The 20,466-nt window shown below is 36.5% G+C and overlaps 1 pseudogene; it reads left to right on the forward strand.

The window, feature by feature from the left end:
- Positions 1-5,532: 5,532 nt before the first annotated feature.
- LOC139122926 (isovaleryl-CoA dehydrogenase, mitochondrial-like) lies at positions 5,533-18,899 on the forward strand (annotated as a pseudogene).
- Positions 18,900-20,466: the final 1,567 nt, after the last annotated feature.

Genomic DNA, 20,466 nt, shown 5'->3' on the forward strand with positions numbered 1-20,466 from the left:
CGAGGAAAAAGAAGAAGAATATTTTACATTTTACAACAATTAATACTTCTTAACATTCAGTACTTCACAAAGAAAATCATGGTCAGTCCAAAACCGGTGAATTTGAGTGAAATTATGCTGCTGACGTAAAATTTCTACCACGCGCACTGCGCAGCGCGGGTTGAAATTTCATTCTGTGCGCTTAGCGGAGGCGCTGAACGCGTTCCAGTCTGCTCGCGATCGCTCAGTGCAGAAGCAGCCAAAAACGCCTAAATTTTGACTTTTTTCAAGTAAAGTTGACTAAAAAGGTGTATAATAATAAGGTTATTCACAAAATACCGGGAGATTATGTCCTCGTACATCGTACGCTACAGTATTGTCCTCGACGCTACGCGTCTCGGACAATACTCCTCTGCACGATGTTCTCGGACATAAATCCCGGTATTTTGTGAATAACCTTATATTATTCTTCATACAATCTTGATATTGTTCCCTTCCTCATCAAATATGACCATTTTTTGCTCGATTTGAAGCAATATATATTTTGTGTGTATACCCTACAGAGTGTTAGTGTATATATATTACCACCCATATTTCAAATATTTACATCTTAAAAAGTGTGTACTAAGATTATTGTGTGTTTTTCCTCTAATTGGAGTTCGTCCAATTCTGATCCAATTCATCTGAAAAGGGGAATGCCCACTTTGTAGACAGTCTGTGGCATAGCTGTTTCATTATCTTATCAGGTATCCATGGTAATGGAGGATACTTCCTCTGATCCAGATTTTCACCATGAAAGTAGTGAATTTTATCAAAGGGTGTGATGAAGAAATATAAACACCACCTTCTAAAGGTAAAAGACAGTGAATATTTGGAAACCTGTGAATGAGAGGATATTTTAAGAAATGACTCAAAGTGTTGATTTTTCAAAAAGAGAAAAGAATAAATGCTTTCAACAGTGTACCCCGGATTGATTATCTTCTTTTTAATACCGGTAATAGGGATGACCAAAGTGTTACAAGACGAGTCTAAAGACTATGGTGTGGCTGTATATGCACTGTTCATCATTCAGTGATCATAGCGTTTGCAAATACTGTTTGAGTGGAGTCAAGTCACCAGATTACAGGAAACCTCCAATTTTGTTTGTTTCTCCTTCCCCACCCCGAAAATATGATAATGGTGATCAACTGAACAGCATTGCTGGTAAATGACTTTTTCCTTCTCAAATAAATAAAAAGATGATCAAACAAGTAGGTGAAATTTGAACAGCCAAGTCCATTTCTCATAATATGTTTCCGATGGTGTCCTTGCAGTAAGCAAGTGTTGTTTTGCGCAATAATGGAGTAAAATATTTCATCATATTTATTCAAAATAGCACACAGTGAATTTTTTCCCCACAAAGCAGCTGAGTTTATGTTTGTGGTGGTAGTAGTAGAATAAGTAGTAGGACAGGAATTAATAACTGACAAAAATATTTGTTAAATGTTTTGGACTTTGTAGCTTGTTGTATGTAATCTCTTGAAGGTAGAAAGCAAGATGAAGTGGTGGATTTTACAATGCGCACAATCTGAGCAGGAGAAGCGGGATCATTCCATTCCCAGAAATGATCATTGAAAGATATTAAACTTAAATCATCAAATTCAATAGTTGCTGGTACTTATGTATTTCTCACATATTTCACCCTTTCCTTCCAGGAAATCTCAATCATTTCAAGGGTAATTAAATGATTGGATGTGACAAAAGTAAATAGTATTTTGTATGAGATATGATAATGGATTTTCAATGACTGTGAACTCTATACTTACCAGACAATAAACATGTGATGGTATTGCAATTTGTATGAAGTAGTGGTTATACTTTCCTGACTGTGTTATACCTCTTCAAGTATTTGTCTCAAAAGAATCTGTCCCAAGTTCGGCCAACTACTTCCAACTCTCATGCGGTGTCTTAGTCATGCTACTCGAGTCACTGCAGCCATTTTACACTCATTTTCTTTCTATATGCAACTAGACAGTGCATCTTTGTATTAGTTGGTCAAATTTGAATATATATATATATATATATATATATATATATATATATATATATATATATATATATATCCCTTCAAATTTTTATGGTGCCTGTTAGATCTTTGTCAATGTCTTTTCTTTCATTGGACAAGTGGCTCATAAAATGGGTTTCTTTTTTCCTTCATATAATCTCCATGTAGAAATGAAAGCTCTCACATCTTTGCAAAATGATGCACATATAAATGCATTGAAGAAACTGAACACGCACACTACAACGCTTCACACAGTCACTTCAATACAAACACAATTAACATATTGCAGGGCCTCGGAAGTACCCTATAATTAAGACCATAGTTGAACTGATGTCTTTGTCACGCAAGTGACTGCTGTACAGTATTCATCACATGTAGAGCTATGGACTATAAACCTGCGTAAACAAGAAGACTTGTATATGGCTTCTGATCCCCTCTGCTGCAATGGATTATGGAAGTGTGACAATCTAATGACAGAATCATTTTATAGCCATGGAAGATGATGTGTTCTTTGCATCTTTCTGCAACTAAAACAATATGATTAAATAACAAATTAGCGTTCTTCAGCTTTTTTACTAAATTGTAAACACAAAACAAAAACAGATCATGGTTCCCATGAAAGGTGGAGGGCATTTTGAATTGCCCTGTTTACATAAATTTTGTGAATTTTTGCCATTTCTTATCAAAAGCAAGAAGGGAGGGGAGGGGAGAAAAGGCATGATAAAACCTGCAGTATGTAATATGCCCGTGTGTTCACATCCAAGTGCTAACAACTCCCAATTTCGATAATTGGACAAGAACTGACGTTTTCTACGTGGTATGGCTGTAGACATTAATCACATAAAAATTGGCACATTTCGAATATTCACGTAGAATTGATTACCATATGTCCATGCAAAAACATCATTTCAGATGATTCTCAATGGGCATTATATATTGATTTCGACAGGCGGCTATTATAGCATGGATGATGATCAAACAGAAATTGTTATATTCAAGGGGATTTCATCGAATGAAGATTGTCACTAATTGAGAGTATATCAGCTTGGAGTAAAACGTACTTGGAATTACCACGGTGACACGGTCCCTCCATCAGGTATTACTGGGTTTTCGGCTGTGTGTGCATAATGTTAAAGTTCACACAATGCACCACTGAGGGCGCTATTTACTCGGTAATTTTCATCCGGCTCATCGCGATGATGGGAAATATTTGTGGCCAAATAAAACATATTTTATTTGACTGTAAATTTATAAAAGAACTTATGCAACAATGTGTTTCTTATTTTGTGATAAGACAATGTTTTTCTTACAAACAATATTTATCTTCATGGATAAATACGTTGTAGTACTTTATTTAACAGATGATGAACAAAGTCGATAATTTTATGGCCAAGTTTTCAAACCTTTTTAAACTTCAAGGCAAGCTAAAGGATGCATGCGCTTTAAACTTTTTCCTATAATGATATAATTTTATTGACAGTTCTTTTCACATCTTCTAAATTCAATAGCCACTGTTTCAGAAATATCCTTTGTGCTGTTATTGTTTACTTAATGTATTTACAGCTATATAGACTTGACTGTAATTGCTATTCGTGTTGGAATAAATTTAATTTAAAAAAGATCTGGCTCATAGCGTCGTTCCGCCCATCCACCTGCTTGGTTCATGTGGATAGGACTGGTGGATCGCGGCTTTCCCACAGTGTTTCATTTAGGGGGTCCCTGACCGATTTAAACACCAAAAGATATGAAGTTACGTATTTTTGCGTAGCATATCTCCTATCTGAGGCTATATAAAAAATGTTTCATGAATATATCATGTACCAGATGGAAAAACAAAATGTGTTTTTTTGCTGCAGCAATGTTCAAGCCCAGTGAGATTTGAAGGTCAAGTCTACACCTTGATCTCCATTTACAGTGAAATTACAGTAACAATTGTCATTTAGATTATTTTGGCCATACAGACAGGTAGTTAATCGTAATGTTTTAATCTGAGCTTTCCTGGACGTTCTTTTGGTTGCCTCGTTTATTTATAATTCTGCTCATGACTTTTTGTGTTTTTTTTGGCATGTCTGGTGTCAATATTTATTTTCATTTATAAAGTGAGGCCCAGCCACCCACTATAATTTTTGCCAGGCTCGATCTAGTGACATGTTAAAAACGTAAGCTTTAATAGGCCTACTCTCCTTGGAAAGTGAATGTTGAGTAATAGACATGATAGATCTTGGGAGGGGTGATATTAAAAGTGGAAAAAACAAATCGACAGAATGAAATAGCTTATAGAATTAGAAACTTGAAAATAAATGTGGTTGCGCGAAACTGGAGACAGGGTGAAATTCTGGAAAGTGTGCAATTTTAGTTTACTCCGAAAACACATACAAAATTTTCTCACGTGCATATAGCATCACTGTACAACGGAATTACATGTAAAAAACACATCTTGGTTTGATTAAAAGGTGCGGATATATTTATGTTGCTCCGCAAAGTTATTATGCATCCGCCCCGCAAATTTTAGGGACCGTTCAGTTTTTACGGCCGGGGGGGGCCGGCAAAATCCAGGGGGGGGGGGGGTCATCATAATTTTGGAATCCAAGAAGGGGGGGTCATCACTTTTTCACTGGTAGGAAAGGGGGGGTCACCACATTTTCAAAAACATAATACCTACAATAAAGTCCACTTTATGCCATGGCCATGATTGACCCTCTTTACCGGCGGGCCGCCTTCGGCAGCCCAATACAATAAATATACTATATGTATTACCCATGACCCTCTTAGCGGGCAGACGCCTTTGGCGGCCCACTCCAATTAGGTTTACTTCATGCAATGGCCATGATCGATCCTCTTTACTAGCGGGCCGCCTGTGGCGGCCCACTACAATAAATTGACTTTATTGTAATACCCCATGACCATCTTAACGGCCGGACACCTTCAGCGGCCCTGTTCAGTAAAGTTTACTTCATGCAATGGCCATGATCGACCCTCTTTTTACCAGTGGGCCACCTTTGGTTGCCCACTAGAATAAGGTTGACTTTACGTAATGGCCCATGACCCTCTTAACCGGAGGGCTGCCTTTGGCGAACCACTCCAATAAAGTTTACTTTATACAATGTCCATGGACATAAGTTGTCTATGGAAATGAAGTTAAAAATTGCCTTACAGTCGTCCTAATTAATAGACGTTTGCATGGATGTGGCTGAGAAGTTTGTACACTGGCATCTCTGCTACACGAATAAAGTGCGCCGCGTACGGAGTTCAAATCCAAACCGTGCGGGTAAATTTGACATATGGGTTTTGGCTATTTTTCAGTGGGGGGGGGGGGGGGGGGGGTCATCAAATTTTTTCGTCTGACAAAGGGGGGGTCATCATTTTTTCGCGAAAATGCAGGGGGGGGTCATAATTTTTTTGAACACCGGCGACAAGATTTTGCCGCCCCCCCCCCGCCGTAAAAACTGAACGGTCCCTTAAATCGTCTAACCCATTTTAGGGGTCAAGCAATAAAGTCAAGGGTCAGATGTGTATGCAAAATGGCGATGCTGGGGAAAGACGCCTTCTGGCGTTGTCCCGCCTTGTTCGGTCGCTGCCTAGGGCATACAGTTCAAGGTCTTTAACGTCAGTTAGAAACTATACCGCCAACAATCCGACTTTGATTGAAAAAGAGGTAAATATGACGTCAAATGACCGTTCGGACTGCATTGCATACAGAAATCTAATGTCAATCATGTCAATATATCTGTACAACACTGTGCATGACCAACACTGTGCATGAACTCTGACATGACCACTTTAATTCAAAAAAGTTTACGGGAGTCAATCATCGCCCCTATCGCGAGCATAGCTTTCCTTTGTTTCATTATTATTCGGTCATGCAGCACTCGCGAGAATTTTCAGGTGTATCATTTATTTATTTATTCATTTTGTTGTTGCTATTGTTGCTGTTGTTGTTGTTTGATAATAGAATGCAAAAATTACTCAATCTTTTGTCGCTGTTAACAATTGTTTCACTCATATTAAAACACGTGTTAAATGGTAAAGGAATAGTAATATTGTATCTATACGCAATTTGGCTTCCAAAGCTGTGATTTGGAGCTGCATGGAGCTCAGAGTACAGGACTGGTGCTTTGAATGTTTAAAGGCATGTGTTAATTTACCCACCAGATTACAATTTCAATGGAAAACAAAAGGCTATCACACCTCCATAATCCTCTTACAGACCAGAACAAAGGCGATCCCAGGGATCAAGAACAGTGCCTTTAACTGTACAGAAGTAAAGTACCCTAAAAAGGGGGATGTATAACATGGTTTTGCCCTTTGGGTCAGTAAAGCCAATCAGATTTGATATATTTCAGCACAAGGGGTCGAGCCAGGATATAACAAAAAACAATCCTTTTCTCATATATTTATTTCTTTATATATCTATCTATATATTTATTCGTTTAATCTGGTTTTTGTTGATTATTTATTTATTATTTCTCACTTATTTGTTTGTTTTGTTGTTGTTTTTGTTTTTTGATTGGTTGGTTTTGATTTATTTTGTTTGTGTATTTGTTAATTGTTTGTTTTGGCTTGTGTTTTGGTTGCTTGTTTATTTATCCTGGTTTCCACATGATTTCAATGCATATGGTCAAGCAACCACCCTCTACTGATACCTTTGACTTTAGGTGACGAAGTTTGACATATGTTGAGTTCCAGTTTTGACTATAAAAATTTCTGAGCCAAATTGTGACTAAATCCTGGTTGCACTTTTCAAATCCAAGCATTATTAAATCAAAAGGGATACTTAACCCCAGTAACTGCCAGTGTGTGAGGTTTGCGGTGTGAAAGCCAATGCTGTGTCATATCTTCCCTTTTTCTGCTTGTGCTGAATGTTGCACTCCATTGTAGGTATACTTAAGACATCAGAAAGCCTCTTCTCCTTCCTGTTTTGTAATCATTTCATGCTTCCATATCACATTCTCTACAATATTGTTCTTTGGCAAAATTATTTTCTCAGGTTGTGGCAGCTACCCAAGTGACTGCTGCTGGAGCACCATCAGGAACCTTTGTTGAAATTGATGAGAAGATATATGGCTTGACTGAAGAACAACAGCTTGTAAGAAATCAAGTATTGTATTATAAGGGAAATAGTAGCTGTTATTGAGACTTGGGAGCCAGAGCATGATTTCCACTCTGCAGACCTACGCAAAAATCAAGGTAGCGCCAAGCTGTTGCTGTAAAGGGGCACATGGTTTACGACGATGTTATTGAGACATATGTGGCAGTTTGTAACCTATTTTACAAGTTCAATATCAGCCCTCTCAAAAATAAGTACCACAACTTCCCTCCATCAGCAACGAAAATTACAAATTGTCGCTTAAAGTGTTGGCACAGTTGGGGCCACTCCTTGAGCATTTGCCATTAGAAAATCTAGAGTAACTGTCCATTTTTGGACACCAAAGCATAGTTTTGTAGTCTGAAATCAGAATAAAAAATTACCAGAATGCAACATTCTCAAGCTAAGAATACCCTTACAATAATCCTGTTCGATGTAATGTCAGCCGGCAAATGGGTGCTTTTGCCATCTTTGCCTTGACATTACTCACTTAACAGTGTGAAAAAAGTCTCCGCAACCACTAATTTGTTTTCTCAGTTATGCTACTTCTTCTACTGTTGTATTTGTTCAATTGTGGCCCTGGAAAACAACTCGGCATCAATGACAAGACATGTTCCAGAGAGGAAACAATGGTGCTGTTTGCAGCATCCAACATTGCTGCCAGAAATTTGCAAAAATTTTGTCAGTATTGTACGCATGACTGTAATGTACGTTGTAGCTTGTGGATTCTGATCCATTAACGTGCCTTTTCTAGCGTTCAACAAAGCATTGACAGTCATCTGTTAAGTTATATTTTCATTCTTGCCAGTGTAATTTCCAAAAATGTAATGTAAATTTTGGCACATTAATTACAGAATAATGTTGTCATTTGCTGACAGTCCTGTTTAAAGGGGCAGTTCTCAATCCCTGGTTCTTGCATTAGTTGTTGTTTACATTGACTGTTTATGTGATTTTACTCCTTTAGTCCCCTTTGGAAGATGTGTACAATCAGTCAATTTGCTCAAAGTTAAAGCTGATTAAAAAGCAATGAGTCAACTCCAACCTCTAGCTTTTGTATCTGGTTTGCCTATAATGAAAATATTTGTCCTGTGTTTATCTAACCACAGCTGCGCAACACGGTGTTTAAATTCTGCCAAGCTGAATTGGCGCCCAAAGCAGCAGAAATTGATGCCACCAATGACTTCAAAGATATGAGAGTAAGTTAATTTTTTTAGCTTTGCTGTCAGCGACGCGGAGCTTATCAAATAGGTTGATTTTCCGTCGTCGTCGTCGTCATCCGTCGTCCGTCGTGCGTCAACAATTGCCTTCTCCTCTGAAACCGCAAGTCCAATTGCTTTGAAATTTTATATGCAGTTCACTTGGGATGACCTCACTTAAGTTTGTTCAAATCATGGTGAAATTTGCGTATTTGTATTTTTGGGGCATTTTTTGGTGTTTTTGTTAAAAAAATCTTCTTCTCTGAAACCGCTTGTACGATTGCTTTGAAATGTGATATGCAGTTTACTTATGGTGACTTCAGTCAGACTTGTTCAGATCATGGTGAAATTTGCATATTTGTATTTTTAAGGCAATTTTTGTCATTTTTGGTAAAAAAATCTTTAAAAATCTTCTTCTTCAAAACTACCAGTCAGATAGCTTTGATATTTGGTACATATGTCCCTAGATATGATCTTTTTCAGATTTGTTCAAATTGTGCAGAAATATGCAAATTTGCATTTTAAAGGCAATTTTGGCCATTTTTGGTAAAAAATGTATTTCGCAAAAAGAACTGGTCAGATAGCTTTGAAATTTGGTATACAGGTTTCTATAGATGAACTTAGTAATATATATTGAATTTCTGATGAAATCTGTAATTTTGTACTTTTGGGGCAATTTTTGCCATTTTTGGTCCAAAAGTGTGTATTTCCAAAACTACTCATCTGATAGCTTTGAAATTTGGTATACAGGTTCCTACAGATGAACTAAATGATATTTAATGAAATTATGATGAAATCTGCAATTTTGTATTTTTGGGGCAATTTTTTTCATTTTTGGTCAAAAAATGTGTATTTCCACAACTACTCATCTGATAGCTTTGCAATTTGGTATACAGGTTCCTACAGATCACTTTAATGATATTTATTGAAATTATGATGAAATCTGCAATTTTTTAATTTCGGGGCAATTTTTGCCTTGTTTGGTCAAAAAATGTTTCTCAAAAAGTACTGGTCTGATAGCTTTGAAATTTGGTATCAGGTTTCTACAGATGAGCTAAGTAATATGTATTGAATTTCTGATGAAATCTGTAATTTCGTATTTTTGGGGCAATTTTTGCCATTTTTGGTCAAAAAATGTGTTTTTCCAAAACTACTCATAGCTTGAAAATTTGGTATACAGGTTTTTATAGATGAACTAAAAAAAATTTATTGAAATTATGATGAAATCTGCAATTTTGAATTTTTGGGGCAATTTTTTCCATTTTGGTCAAAAAATGTGTTTCTCAAAAAGTGGGCTGACTTGCAGCGATTTCGAAGCTGTTATCCAATTGGTTGGCAGAATCTTACCTTTATAATTAAATAATACAAATAAACTCCCTAAGTTGCTGTGAATAGTGACAATCGACCAATCAGATATAACCTTGCAAACACGCTGCGAGTCAGCCGCAAAAAGTACTGGACTAACAGCTTTGAGGTATACAGGTTTCTATAGATGAACTAAATTTGGTCTTTTTGAAATTATGATGAAATCTGCAATTTTTATTTTTGGGGCTACTATAGACTATAGTCTATAGAAGCTATTGGGATGGGTATCCGTCCGGCGTCCGTCGTCAGTCTGTATGTATGTATGTATGTATGTATGTATGTATGTCCGTTTGTGAGGCGTCCGTCCACTCAAATATCTTGAGAACCGCAGTACATACTGATTTGATATTTGTTGTGTAGATGAAAAATATGATTTTGAGAAACTATTTTTTTTAATTTTTTGATACTGTTGAAAATAGGCAAATTAATGCCAAAAAAGGTGTTTTTGGTAAAAAATCTTCTTCTTCATAACCGCTGGTCAGACAGCTTTGTTATTTGGTATACAGGTCCCTAGGGATAACCCAACTTAGATTTGTTCAAATTGTGATGAAATATGCAAATGTGTATTTTTAAGGAATTTTTTTGTCATTTTTGGTCAAAGTTTGACTTACATTGTATGTAATTCTTGTACTGTATAAACCCTATCAATTCACCCAGAAAAAAATAATTAATATGATTTTAAATAATTGAATTAATTAGGAAATCATCAAAGCCAAATAATTTTAGTGTGGAATTATCAGAAAGTTCAACTTTTTTTTGACAGTTCATAGTGAATTGAGGATTAAAACATGTAAGGCAACTTTCCTGAATCCCAACTTTGATATATTCTGAACCACCATTTATGTTATCTAAAAGAAATTGCTCATAATAGTTTGTCATGATAGGGTGGTCAAAAAATAGAGATAGAGAAAGTTCTAATGTCCCATTTATGGTTGACTTGGTAAGGATAAAATAAGATTACTTTTTGAGGAAAAAAATAGAGTGGTCAATTAAAAGAGTGGTCAAAGTGATAGGGTTTTTATGGTAAAGCTGGCTGTACGATTCCTCATGTGCTATTTATAGCAATTATGCAATCTGTGTAAACAGTGCATGAAAGTGTAACATGACTCCTTATAATGCTTTTGATGACCTTGAACTTCTTAAGTTACAAACATTTGTCACTTCAGTGTGCTTTCTCTGAGTAACTACAGTCTCAACTTATTCAACAGAACTTACTTACAATGTTAATTTGAAAGTTGAAATGAGCTTGGTTAATAGGATGAAATACTGATATTAAAGATATCCAGCTCAAGATTCTTTATAACCTGACAGATATGCTGTTTTTATGACGTAAATCTTGATTGAAGCAAGTCTTGTTTACTTTAATTAGAATGTAATTAACTCTCCTTTATTTGCTGTTATAGACTAATATAGTCTGATGAAATATGCAAATCTGTATTTTTACGGAATTTTTTTTCCATTTTTGGTCAGGCCATCCTGAAATGAGCTATCAAAGATATCCACCTTCTTCATCAATACATGTGTCACAAAAGGTTATTCTCTACATAACACAGCAGAGCTCTGTCAACTGTTGAGTCGCTTGTTTTTTCAAAACCGCTGGTCAGACAGCTTTAATATTTGGTTTACAGGTCCCGAGGATGACCTTAGTGAGATAATTTCATACAGTCAGGAAATACTTAATTTTGTATCCATGTCTATAGTAGCTTCAGGGACTTTGGCCCTATGTTTATTTTTGGGGCAATTGTTGCCATTTTTGGTAAGAAAATTTTATTCTCTAAAAACTACTCATCTGATAGCTTTGGTTTACATGTTCTTTAGGGATGATCCAATGTGATATATTCAAATTATTATGAAATCTTCAATTGTGTATTTTTGCAGCTATTTTAGCCCCTTTTTTCTGGCCACTGCATCGAGCTATCAAAGATTTCCACCTTCTTCATCAACATGTGTCAAAAATAGTTATTCTCTACATAAACACAGCGGGGCTATATCAGCCGCTAGTTCGCTTGTTATCCAAATGTATAATTTTGTGCCTAGGGTAATAAAAGAAGTTACAATGAAGTGTATACATTAGAAACAAGAGGTCAAAAATCCATTCAGCATGGCAGATAAAACAAAAGTTCATAAGTGTGTACACAATGATAATATTATTATTCATAATTGTTCTTAATATAGTAGATTGCTATAATAGGTGGTTGAAAGTCTAAATGGCTGATAGGATTTCATTTCAAACATTTCAGAACAAAGTCAGAACAGTAATTTCACAACATCTTTATATACGTTTTCCATGAACTAACAGTTGCATATGGTTAAAGCAACTTTGTGCACAGTAATTCTAAATTGCTTATCTAGCTAAACAGCCCTCCCAAGAATGCAATAATCAATATTTGTTTGGCATGCACGTTTTGATTATAACTTTTTAAAATCTTTTTGGAAAGCAAAACTTAAGTTTGCTTACTCACCATTTATCCTGAAAGAAGTTAAACTGTGTTGTGTACAGTGAACACTGGGAATCAGGGATGAGATTCAAATTATTGGATTAGGAAAACATAATATGATAGATATTTTACTTCAGAAATTAAGCAAATGTGCCATATGTTATCTTTTTCTCTCTCATAGGAATTTTGGTTGAAGTTGGGAGAGCTTGGCCTTCTTGGTATCACTGCCCCAGCAGGTACATTTGTATGTAGACACACACTGGTTATGCACAGTGTTCAATGTTGTATAATACTTTATTAGTGATAAAGTTTCCTTTATTTATGTAATATCCATTTTCCTGTGTAATACTAGAAATGACAAAATTAAACATACAAACAAATTAGCCATTACAACCACCAGTTTGGAAAAAATTTTCCTCAAAAAATTTCAGTTGCTAGGTCAAAATTCATTGAGTGGGTCAAAGTTCATTGAGTGGGTCAGAGTCTAAATCTAAGCTCTGATTTTACCATTGTCACACATTGTAAAGTCAGTTATGGTCAATGTAGAGGATTATAACATATAGTTGTTGAAACAGCTCACAAGCAAACCAAACTAACAGATAGTTTGTCACCAGAAATCAATAGTACTATGGCTTTGAGATATGGAAAATTTGATGTCATTATAATTACCATGGTTTGAAACGTACCTTTCTTATTGTTGCAGAGACCTCTTTTTCTAAGGTTTATGATTGAAGGTGCTTGCAAATTTTTAGCTTTACACTTACTGATATTTGGACTGTAAAATATAAAAGATTTTCACAACAGTTACCATAAAATTCCCCGGCTCCAAATACTGCACCATTATACATGTATATGTTTTTATTTATGCTTGTCTGAGATATGCCTCATGCAAACTTTTAAAATTGACAGATAAAAGTTTTCAAATAAACTCCATGCAGTCTCCTGCAGGAGTTTACAACATGTACACATGCCAGTTTTTAAAAAATGTGTTGGTGGAGGAGGAAGTCAGTAGGTTGAAATTCATTGTGCAACATTTTTATAACTCCCATCAGCCTCAGAAATGATTAAATTCTATCTTCTTAGAGGAATTCACTATTCTCTCCTCTGACATACACTAGCTGTGAATACTACTCATGCCTGCACACATTCCTTTACACTTGTACATGCTTACTCGTACTCATAGGGACATACACTCTAACACACACATACACACAGGCACACATGCAGATAGATACATAGACACACATGCTGACAAACATGCTCACGTACATCATGCTCTGAGCATCTTGTAATGTACATTGACAATTCTTATGTCTTCTGAAGTTTGCAAAATTTATCGCTGATAGTCTGAGTCAAAATTTCAAGTCCTAATAGAAATGGTCTAGAACACGATGCCATCTTTGATTGTTAACATTCACTTGAATATATTTAATATCATTTGTGTTTTCAATGACCCAAACCAGAAAGGTACAATCAGAATTTTATGCTATTTTTTGTTTTCTTTGGTAAATTATGGCACCTGTTAATGAAGTTTACCTGATTTTAAAAAATATCACATGAAAAGTATAACAGTAATTATACATTTGTACCATGAACTTTTTTCTGAGACTTTGAACCCACTCAAGTGTACTGCTGTCACAGAAATTTGATTGTATCATTTCAGTTCCTTTTGAATTTCAAGTGTTGGTAAATGTTGGGTAATTTTGTTCCTCTTGTACTAGACCTTGCATGGTGACCCCTGATTTTTATTCTTGATTTGGTAAAAGAAAAGTAGAAAGTTTCCCTGGAATAAGTTTGGGCAAAAGTTAAAGTTTTTTGGTTTTGAGGCCTGTAGTACCTTAATATCACTTTTCATTCAGATGAGTATGGTGGCACTGGCGGTGGATATCTTGATCATGTCATTGTCATGGAGGAGATGACGAGAGCGTCGGCATCTGTCGCACTCAGCTATGGCGCCCACTCCAATCTTTGTGTCGACCAGATCGTTAGAAATGGCAGTACTGCACAGAAGGCTAAATATCTTCCAAAGGTAGGTTAAAATTTGAAATTGAAAATCTTGAATTTTCAATCCTTAAACTGTGCATGTAAGGTGAAAGTCGTTTTCATGTGTTCGTCTCAATTTTCTATGGACTTGCAAAATGATAACTCAGAAAGTATTGAATTTCAAGGATGCTTTAGTTGCTAAAAATTATTTCACAAAAATAGGACACATGCGTTTCAGTCATGGATATTTTTGAATATACTATTTAGAAATATATGATGTCAAGCACAATTACATTGAACACACTTAATCTGTTCACCCTCAATTTCCTATAAGTGTGTCCATGCACCTTCCATTGATAACAATGGGTTTGGATCAACAGTTCTTGGTAAAAGGGTTAACTCATGTTGGTGATCAATCCACTGGACTTTCTGAACATCCATTCTTTCAGTGTTCTCATCTGAAGATATGTAAGACAATACCGCATTGTTTATCAAGCCTGAATATAGCTGCAATAAACGAAAATACGTGGTAAACAACACCTGAAATTTCTAATTTCTTTTTTTCAGTTAATCAGAGGAGAGATCATTGGTGCTCTCGCTATGAGTGAACACAACGCAGGCTCTGATGTCGTCAATATGGGTTTGCGTGCTGACAAAGATGGTAATAACTGTATTAGATTGAACTTGTACGGTGACAGCATGTTATTTTCACAGTTTCATGATACGGAGTGGTAATGTGGATTTTACATCACCGTAGGCAAGCAGAGGATACTTTTCAATATTGAAGTAAGAATGTGAAGATTTGACCAATCACAGCATAAACCAGGTTCTGATAACAATTTTTAAACTTCATTGACACATCCAACCCTTGGATAAAAAAATAATTGCATAAATCAAGACATGAATATCATTCTGACCTTTGACCCCAAGGTTTACATACCATTCAGGTGATACTTATGTGCTGAATGGTCATAAGTTCTGGATCACCAATGGACCAGACGCTGACGTCCTTGTTGTGTATGCCAGGACTGACCAGCATGCCAAGAAGAAACAGCATGGAATCACTGCATTTATCGTTGAAAAAGTAAGTGCTGATAAATGCTTTTTTTCTTGAATGTCAAGTTACCGTGGTCGCTTGCACCGTAGAGGAGAGTCTTTTGGACTCTCAAATTTTCAAAACTTATGGCAGACAACAAAGTGTTTGAGGTAGGAAAGTTGATGAGGTGATCCCTTGCAATGTTCCCAATATATCCCTTAGAAAACAGCAAGGAAGCTATAGACTGGTAGTTTAAGATGTACGTATCCTGCTGCTTGCTGCGTGTGTTATTGTCCTTCAATCTCCCTCCTGTCTCCAGCCAGGCAACACTATTCAACTTGGGAGAATAATCTGCAGCCATATGTTCACACAGAATGTTAAAATAATACATATATTATACATGTACATCTCTGCGAGATGTAAATAAACGAATAACACGGGATCATTATAATTATAATAAACAAAATTGTGTGTGCTGAGGTCACATGTTATGGTTTTGTCTCAAGAGCAAGGCAAGTGGAGGGAAACTGAGGAAGATGTGACATTCAGAAAAGTCAACATGTTTGGGCATATTTTCCTATTCATCTTTTTCAAAGACAATGCACTGTAAGGAGGATTAGTTTGTAATAAGGGAAATTTATGTATAGATGTGATACACCTATACTTCGATCTGTCTGCATGACCGCTATCCATTGAATTCAAAATTGGTAGCAACAGTTTGCATTCTGTTGCATCTCACCAGAAGGTTGGCTCTTGATCTTATATATACCTCTGTATAAGAAACGTCCATTGTTTAGTCCTTCCCAGGGTTCAGTGCTTCGCCAAAACTGGACAAGCTTGGAATGAGGGGTTCCAACACGAGTGAGCTGGTCTTTGAAGATTGCAGAGTACCAGGTACACTGTGGTACTGTCATTTACATAGCTTTTGTGTTTGAAATTAAGGTAGAATGCACCTCGGCGACAGCTATTCTGACTCTCAAATTTTTTACAACACTTTTCTGATGTACAACTGGTGGGGCTCATTTTAAAGCTCTTGGAGTGAAAGGTTTCTCCATCTTATTTTTATGACAGTCTCAAATTTATTTTTTCCCCATTGAGTTAACACATGGCTAGCTGCCATTTTGAGTTTCATGTACCAGTAAATTTATGATAATTAGTTGCTCAGATACAAAATTTGCATGGAGGGTCCTGGTTTACATGTATGTTCTTGATATTTAGAGAGAATGGTTGAATGTTTCCTCCAGGACAGTTTGATCAAAAGGTTGTCTTTCATTTTGAAAGCACATACTACCCTAAGACATTAACCAATGTCCTGTTACAAGGTATTCTCAACTCAATTCGTCCAGAAGTGCTCACATGGACCAACTTACTTGTAACTTGCTTTTCCATCATCCTGCATGATAAGAATTTTTAACTGACTTTTACCACTGTGTTAAAATAGTAAAATATGTATCATTATTTCCCAAACATTATAAGCTTTTATGCATGTTCAAAGCTCAAAATATCTTTAGTCTGGGGTTTATAGTCTGCAGTTTGTATTTGATAAGTTAATTGACAAGATCTACCAGAAGAAGTTTGCAAGAACACTTTAGAAACATACATATCTCTATCATCAACCATGAACTGCAATTGTAAGACTGGAATAGGGTATAAGTTTAATGTTCAAAGCAGTTAGCCCTGTTTTAGAAATTTCAAAAAGTATATGTTCAATAATTCTAAAATGTACAACACCCCCCCCCCCACACCACTTTATACTTGCCTTAAAATACCTTACAGGAATCCTATGTCACAGAGTCCCACAGGAATCCAACAGGACTTCTCTAGGATGATTGCAGCATTTTGTCAGTAGTTTGGAACAGTCCTATATGTAGCATGAAGTCCCATAGACATCCTGTAGTAGTCCCATATGCATCTATTGCCACATGTGTGGCGAGATCCATCTGTGCTCTCATAGGGCAGTTTTATCTCCATGGTATGTATAAGCCCACGTTATTCTTATAGGGTATTTTTAAATCTCTGTATAATGTTTGCAATCTGGTTGATTATTCTCTGTTTGTCGTATTACAGCTGGAAATGTTCTTGGTGAAGTGAACAAAGGAGTGTATGTATTGATGAGTGGACTTGACATCGAGAGACTGATCGTGGCCGCATGTGCAGTTGGGTAATTATGATAGTAGTTGTAGCAATCCAAATGCAGACAGCTAATTCCTTCTATAAAATCCTCTGTCATTTTACATATTTATGTGCGTTTGTCAGAAGAAACAATCTGTGAATTCATACTAGATATTGTTTGGAGTGGATTTCAAACCTCTGTGGAACATGAATTAAAATACTGCTGCATTATCCAGTCATACTGTCGGCAGCATATTTTGTTGTGATTTGTGAGGTCATGACTATATAAATCATTGGGGGTATTTTGTAAACTGTTATATATCCAACACTGTTGAGTTTCAAAGTCAACATTTCAAATTTTTTATATGGCTAGTTTTTTTAATCATTAACCTTTTACGTGATGTGTTTTTGTAATTTTTTGTCAAATTTTTCTTCAGCGTCATGCAAGCAGCTGTGGATATAGCAATTCCATATATGCATACTAGAAAAGCGTTTGGTCAACCTGTCGGTCACTTTCAGGTAAATGAAGATATTCTGATAGGAAAGAGAAAACAGATTTTCAAGGGAAGCTAAATTTCTGAGTAGCATCTGTTGGTCATCTCAGACACAGGGAAAAAAGACTATTCAAGTACTAATTTCATACAGTGATATGATTTATTCTGACGTGACAAATTGGCAGGGACTAACCTTTTGAAATGATATGACAGACAATTGATAGCTTTGAATACAGGTATTGTGTCGTCATCGGCAATGCATTATGGGAAGAATGACTGAAATAAGAGTGGGTGTCGTATGACTTGTTTATCAGTTTCTCAATGTTATGAAGTCGAATTGTTAATGAGCAAAAAAACATTGACATGATAAATTTTAGTTTCCTGCCAAGATAAGACTGCTTATTTCACCCACAGTTGATGCAAGCAAAGATGGCGGACATCAGTACACCCGTCTGAGCGCGTGCAGATCCTACGTATACAATGTTGCTAAGGCATGTGATATGGGACATGTGTTGCCGAGAGACTGTGCAGGGTGCCTTCTGTATGCTGCAGAGAATGGAACTCAGGTTGTTTTGGATGCAATACAGTGCTTAGGTATGTCATTACAGAATTTGATAGAAATATCATGTGGTGCCATTGCATTCTGTGCTTTTAGCTCAAGTGGTATGCTACAGATGTTGTGATTGCAATGGGCTTGGATTTGACCTGGGTCAGTATGTTCAGTCAGCAATCTGTAGGTGTATTGTTTTTTGCATCTGAATAACACTTGAGGAAGACATTCATCAAAGTATCAAAGTGTAATGAAGGGGGATGGGGTGGGTGGGGGGTGATCCACGACATGTTGGAACTGAAATTTTCATTTTTGTGCTTCTGCTACTTTGTCAAACACAGGTGGCAATGGTTACATCAATGATTACGCCACCGGCCGACTGCTTCGCGACGCCAAACTCTACAAGATCGGTGCCGGTACCAGCGAAGTACGAAGACTGATCATTGGCAGATCCTTCAATGATGAGTTCAAGGATTGAAACTTATATCGAGGAAAAAATGCAAAAAATAACTCTGATAGATTTGAAATTAATTTTATATGAAAATTTTGAGAATGTAGCGGATGATATTTCAGCAATAAACCACACCCAGCGAACAGTATACCATGAGATTTTGACCATTTCACAACATATATGCATGAGCAATAGCAAGTGCATATATGAATTGAACTGGTCAAAACCAAGTGGTATTACCATGGCTGAATGTGGTTTATTGCTATAACAGTATACTGGAATTCTGGCATGGAATGTCTAAAGAGGAATTTTGCTCTCGCTGAGAGCGTGCACAAGTGCCAAATGTGCTATATCGCAAATATAGCATGGTTCTTTTCATGTCTTGACCAATCAGATCACTGTATTTGCGTCATCAATATACTGGTATTATGTAATTCCAGCTACTTCAATATTAAAGAGGCACTCCCACTTGGTAACATTTTTAAAACACATTTTTTTAATGCCAACTGTGGCGACTGCGCGCGGATCGCGAGATATCGATAAAAACATGTCCTCAAAAAAGTTAAAGTTTGAATTCAGGTGGCCCACCTGAATTCAACTTCCGAACATAGAACGTTCGGCACTGGGGCCATTGTCAACTAAGCTATGGAGTACGAGTCTACGCTGACGCTGCTTTACGCCACAGCAGTACCACTCGCGTCGGTGAGTGGTCATGTCCCATGGGAGAAAGCCGAGTCCTACTGACTCGGCTAAAAAACCCAAAAGTTTGCTGATTCCACCAGAATTTGCATAGGTGACTAGCACAGATAGATGCGGTTGATACATAGTATGCATAGTGGCCGCCGCGTGGTATGCGCGCTTACCACGCGCGGCAGTCGCCATGTATCGAACCACGCGTAACTGTGTGGCAGACGACAAAATGTAGTCATCAGAGGCAACTAATATTTTACACGTAAAAACTGACATCTATGTGGTATTGTTTAAGAATTTAATACAACTGATTGAGAATAATGAAAACGACAAAAAGTACAGAGAAGTTTTAAAAAAGAATTACCAGAGGTAAAGGCATTGATAATGCTGTATATAAAGTCTTCGCAGTGGAGGTAAATTAATTGCGTCATTCGAACGTTTTTGGACTCCTTACAATATCGTCAATCAGCACAACAACACACTTTTGGGAGGTTTCGAGTCATAACCAGAAACGATCGTAAAACTTCGGGATGTGAAAAATACGCTCGGGAAATGACATGTTTTTATCGATATCTCGCGATCCGCGCGGAGTCGCCACGTCAAATATCGACCGTTGGCATTTAAAAAATGTGTTTTAAAAATGTTACCAAGTGGGAGTGCCTCTTTAAAGTACTGGTATATAGGAGATAATATCTCTTTTGAAAATAAAGTGAAAACAATACTATTGTCATCAGTGATGTAATTTACATGAAGTTTTGGTACAATTGTCTGATTGTATCATCACTGTTATGCTTCATTTATACTGAAAAATCAGGGAATTATAAAAAAAAAATAAATGTATTTTTTTATGGATGGCAAATTCTCTATTCTTCTCAAAAACACAGTACTAGAGTATTTGGAAAAGAAATTTACCCATGTCTTGCGGTATTCATATTTATTTGAAATATTGCTACTAGGCCTGTTGAGAGATGAGTAAAGGGTCTAGTCAAATCATGCAAAGAGCAATTATAAAGTTTTTATTATCAGAAATTTTGTAAACATT

Source organism: Ptychodera flava, chromosome 22, assembly GCF_041260155.1.
Source record: "Ptychodera flava strain L36383 chromosome 22, AS_Pfla_20210202, whole genome shotgun sequence".
Lineage (NCBI taxonomy): Eukaryota > Metazoa > Hemichordata > Enteropneusta > Ptychoderidae > Ptychodera > Ptychodera flava.